This window comes from Diadema setosum, chromosome 8 (genome assembly GCF_964275005.1).
Source record: "Diadema setosum chromosome 8, eeDiaSeto1, whole genome shotgun sequence".
NCBI lineage: Eukaryota > Metazoa > Echinodermata > Echinoidea > Diadematoida > Diadematidae > Diadema > Diadema setosum.
Genome location: NC_092692.1, coordinates 3,736,757 through 3,742,849, shown reverse-complemented (window position 1 = coordinate 3,742,849; position 6,093 = coordinate 3,736,757).

Below are 6,093 nucleotides of genomic sequence, written 5' to 3'. Positions count from 1 at the left end.
AAGGGGGATAAGGGTGGGGGGTTGACAGGGGGGTGACGGGGTTTGGTTCACTTATAGCCTCCAGTTCCTTTGTGGTTGACTCTGGTAGCAAATATTTCCATTAATGTTTGAAATAATCAAAGGTCAGGAACCACATTCTCATTGTGGAAGAGAGGATGGTTTTTAAGCCACTACAGCGACTCCATTTTTTTCTGTGTATCTCTGTAGAATTTTTATTTCTTCCTCTTGACACATTACATTTGGTATGATGAAATTAAGAGAAATTAAGACTCTCATCATGGACTTATACAATGTTCAGCAGTATCATGTAGCATGGCTGTGATGTATGCAGGTACACTTCAAAAAAAAAAAAAAAATGTATGTTCATTCATGTTTCTTCCATATCCATGTTGCTTTCAAACTAGATTTCTCAAAAGTATTATACCTTACATGCAGTAGAATGTACAAAACATCTTGTATAGTTACTGATTACAGATACTGAAACATAAGTATCTTGTAGCACTCCTGAAATCAGTCATAGAAACTGTTCTCTAGTCTTTACTGAAGAAATGGAAAGAAGTCACATTCTTGTTATCAAGCTTCCAGAATGATATTGATAACACATTCTAAGATTTGCTCTTTGTTGATTCCTTCAAAAAGATAGAAAATTAGACACGGATACAATTTTTGGGAACAATGCCCAGAATGTTTGCCATTAGATGCCAATTAATATGCCATCGTTTCTGCATAACTTTTAGAAAGTACAATGTAGCATTGAGCAGAGATGGCTTTAGAATCAGTCTTACACATATTTTAGATGACAAATGTTTATTATGATGTTCTTCCATCAGAGATAATGTAACATCCAAGAGTAAGCACAAAAGAGAACTATGTCAGTTTGATAACAGAATTTGTGTGCGATATTCCAGTCCTTGGCTAGTCATCCTGAAACTTGTACCTGCAAATGCAACCCTTTGATTCATATGTTTCATGCACAGATTTGACATCAAGAAATATGGTAAACAGATTATGTAATATCTTTACTGTGTGCTTGATTACCAGTAAACTTTCAATTTCAGCCATATGCGATGGTGGTGATTAAAAACTGTATGAATAAATCTGAACCAGTAGAAAGTTGGTTGTAGTCTTCTTTATGCCACTTCCATCTGACTTTAAAAAAGAATGCAAAAATAGGAGTAGATATTACTTGTATGCATACTTTGATTCCACCACATTACTGAACATGGAGAGGGAAATATGATGTATATCTCCAGAATATTTGAATGGGAGGGGAATGATTGAGGAAGATCTGATATTATGTTTCATTTTCTCTATTATGAGGAAATAGTGCTCATTTCCAGCTATAGATGTACTAAGAAAGCATCTGTTGCTTGCGTACAGTTGTGTCTGTATTGCAACGTTAAGTTCACTGTTTTCTGTTGGGTCAGAATTCATTCACAGGTCCCTCAGATGACCTGGCCGGAATCCATTTGTTTTGCAGCATTGTTAAAACAGAGTTTCAGGTGACAATGATTACATGTTTAGTAGCACCAAGTCCAGTGACCGCTTATCAACTTGGAGCATGTCAGTTGTTGTGGTGTATGCAAGTATTGTTGCATGTCATGACTAAAACAAAACTCTTAATGAGGCAGAACCATGTTGGAGCTGTTCGTGTGCTTTTTTTCTTCTTTTTTTCATCAGGCAAGTACACTTGTAGTATACTTGTGTAATCCTGTTACCTTGAAGAGATATTTGTCGAGTTTTATATCCTTTCATCATTTTACTGGCATAATAATTCTCCAGTAGCTATGACAGTTTGTAGTTCAGGATAGAATGTTCTATTTCCATGTTTATTTATGTGTATGTCATCATAATCAATATTCAAAAGCTTATCTGTATTTATTGTAGGCTTATGTTGTGATTTGACAATTCAGTTTCTTGTAAGTTCCAATATCATGACCATTGTTAATGTTTCTTATTTGCAGCTGTCCAATTTACTCACCTCTAGGAAAAAGCGACAACTCATTTCTTGATAATGGTAGGAGAAAGTCTGAAATTAAGTCTTCAAACTTTGAGTATATGAATGATGAGTATATGAAGTTCTTCTTGTGATGATGATATTTTACTGGAGCCAATTAGTGAAATATGTGTCTCCAGACATCTGTAGTGAACTGCTCTGAGCTAAACACATACACACAAAACAAAACAAAACAAACACAAAGAAACCTCAAAACACCAGATCATCAAAATTGTATCACTATTCTAACTAACACAGAATTGTCTCACAATGAATATGAAGTGTTTGGATATTATGAAGATAATGAAAATAAAAGTAAATAAAAGTTTGATAAAATTGACAGAGCAAACCACTTCCCTTTTGTGCCAGTCTTATGTCAGTGAATGACACAAAGAAGTTCAAATATTCTCACAATTTTGAAAGAAATTTCTAATGGTAGTGTTCAGGTTACCCTCAGTAATGCACTCCAATCTGAAGATGTTCCTCAATGCCAAAAACTTTCATTTTGCAAAAGAATCCCTGACTGCATTGTGATAAGAGGTGTCCCGCAGGCATGGATGATAACTGGCCAGTTGTTTCAGTCCACAGGATTTTTGCAAAGTACGTCATGCATGTGGGACAAATAAACTTCACTCCCATGCAAAGTTTGATAAATCTTGCTCATCGCTAGACAACAATGCATCACAGATGGAGAAAGCCAACATGTGCAGCCAAGTTGTGTAAATGAGAAATTGCCCCACGATTTGGCTTGTAACAGTGACTCTGATGTAGCCCAAAGTGTTGAGATATGAACAATTTACAAGCCCAAATAGACAACTGTCTTGCAGTAGATGAAATCATGTAAGAGGAAGACTAGTGTTTATGCTTGATTTCCCGTTTGTCGTGTATGCAGAGGAAGGGAAGAGGGGGGTACTGCACTGATTTTATTCTTGTTTTAATGTTGCACTCCATATGTGATGAACTACTATCCAGATTGTAAAGAAAGAAAATTTCTTACATGCTGGTAGATAACAAATCACCTACACAGTGTGTAAGATGGTAGAAGCATGCACCATATCATATCCATTCCACCTCTTCTAGACAATGCCATGATGTGTCAATAAAGCAAGATAACGGAATATTGTTTTTCTTGTTTTCTGCTTCTAAACTGAGCCCTATCATATGTAAAAAAATTCCACAAGTATTACTGGTAGTCTGATGCCACATACAAGTATTATGAAGAAGTAAAGTCATGAAGATTGGCAAGACAGCATTTTTTTTAATGATGGCAAAATGGTAAAAATGAGCAAATTTCTTCCAGTCCAGAAGTCTTCAAAGCCATTTTTGTTTGTTTCCTTTTGTTTTTTAATATATTTATTCAAGGAAAGCTTCCTGTCTTTCTGTACACATGAAAGTGTCCTGTCATGCACACTGGTCATTTTTAAAACTGTGTGGTACTCTCCCTCACAGAGTCACATTTTGATTTCTACTTCCAAAGCTCGACAAGAATTCTTTACTTGTTGCACTTTTTATACAGTTCGATTTGTGAGCCCGAATATAATGCCACACAGAAATCATTTCAGTTCAGACAACTACAGACAGGTGTTGTGTTTACATTGTGCAAGTTTACCACACATAAATTGTTTTTGATACAGCAATCAACACTTTTTACCCCAGTAATGTAAAGCTTCAATCAGCTTAGGGTAAACTAAGGAACGATATATTTTCAATTCACTCTAGGTGTTACATATTACTCAGTAATTACTTTTATTATTAATGCATCTTGTAAATATCCAGACACCTATGTAGATTAATGTTTCTTTATTTCATAAGGAGAAAAAAACATTTTAAACTTTGACTAACATCAGTACTGATTTTATAGATTAAGTTATGGTTTTCAAAAGAACTTCCTTTGCAGCTAGTATGTTAGGATATTTCATTTGTTATAAATTCATTCAAAATTGTGCAAACATATTGAAACGTGGTGAGGATTAAAATAAGGAGAAATGCAATAGATATTTCATTGTTTTGATGCCAATTTTGTGCTGTGTTTTAGGCAAGGAGGGTCAACGCTGTGCTGACAAGTTCACATAGCTTAAAAGCTTTGTTGGTATTCAGTTAGAACTACAGATGTCAATATTAAGTGTATTTTAGGTACTGTGGTTTGATTCAGAGTTTCATAATTGCCATTGAAAGCATGGATAAGCTTTGGAGGCTTTTATTTTTTTCTTTTATTTAATTTTTATTTCACTATTCCAATATGTTATGAAGTAGAGTTTAAGTTTGAAATATTCCAAGGAGTTTCCAGAGATAAATATATTCTTGAGCAGTCCTTTTTTCAGTGATATATAGAATGACTCTCGTATCAGAACTACCTTCCCCCAAATGTTATGTTTGTACATTTATCCATATTCTCCATCATTAGGTAAACTGAGCGATCACAGCTCCGTCACTGTACCTTTATTAGGTCTCTTCAGAAAGAGTTATGTTGTAAATAAGTGTTTTTTGATAGGGAGATGGGTCATAATTACATTTGAGTGAATATGACAAGACCCACTATGCAGAGTACTTTTTTCCCTTTGTCAATCAAAAGAAAGTTGTAGCGAATATCCAGGAAGTTTGAAAACCTGTTCAGGTGAGTCCCAAGCATACTCGGGCAAGTGTCTATGGGAAATGTGTGTTGTAGTAAAAGCAGCCCGTCCTCAACGGGTTAAGCGTTGATGTGAGGCTTTTTTGGAACTTTGACTCATTTATGGAGGTAGAATCATTCCACTAAAGGAGTTCTTTTGCACAGCCAACATTTGCTTGATTTAGTACCTTTTATTTGTGCTAAATTACCACCATTATGAATACTGCATTCCACTTGCACAAACCAATTTTTGATGCATGAGATGCTTACACAAGCACCCCTTTTTCCTGAAACTCTGCAGCAAATTAAATGCTCATGTCAATCAGAGTGAAACCTTCCTCTACTAGTATGTGATTTTAAGTTTTCCTTATTACATGCAAACTGTAGGTCTATACACTTTAACATTGATCATCTCTGATTGGGCACAAGATGTTTCTACATAATGAATGCTCTAGCTGTGGTGATGTAATATTTTAACTTTTAGCATGTGCACTATAGTAATGTACCCAGAATATGTTAAGGATATGTTAAGGTTGGTACCTTTGGAGTCTTGTTTGTAATCCTTTGGCATTACAAATGTCCATGTGTACATAATATTGTCAGACTTGTTATGTTTTACCTTCACTGGCTGTACTGTGCTGAAATACAGAGATCTGGAGCATTTTTTTTTTTTTTTTTTTTTTTGGGGGGGGGGGGGAGTGTTTTGCCTAGAATATCAGTTGAAGACAGATTGGTTTGCAGTACAGGTGAAATATTTCACTGGTTTGTATGTTACCTCTGTATGACATGTATTTAATCCAATTTGCTTCTTCTTTTTTTTTTTTTATGTTAGAATCAAAATGTGATACCCCTGCCCACAGTGTGATTGCAATACAATTGTATTTGAACTCCTATTTCTGTGCAAGCACGACTTCAGCATTGTGAGTTTTCCAAAAGGACACCAGGCCGAAAATGTGTCATAATCAGAGACAGCCAAGTTTTCTGTGCTGTTGATTCCAATTGAAAGCTCCATGTTGTGAAATCATATGCTGTTACATGGCCAAGCTAGCTACTTTGACCTTGAACCTGATAGGTGTTTGAGGGTTGTCCATGTATTTCTTACTGGATATCAGTACCAGAAAGGCGTAAATGTGTCTGTGTGTCCTTTTTAATCCTATGACAAACCCTTGCTGTGCAACAAGAAACTGCAAACCAAATGTAGTGTTATGAGAAGAGCAGGTGAATTGTGAACTCCATATATTTGACTTTGCTTCGATTTCACGCATGTAGGCAAGGTTACTGAGGAGGTGTTCTCTTGTGAATGTTTCTGGATGTGGTTGTTTAGGACGTACTACAAGTATGTCGACATGTAGGCATGTTTCAATTTTGACACACTGACTCTTCCACAGAGGAGTAATCTTGGAACTAGAATTGAGCCCTCACCTTGTGTGTCGTGCATAATTCAGTGATAGGCGTTTCTGTGATTTGTGTAAATTTATTGACCAACATC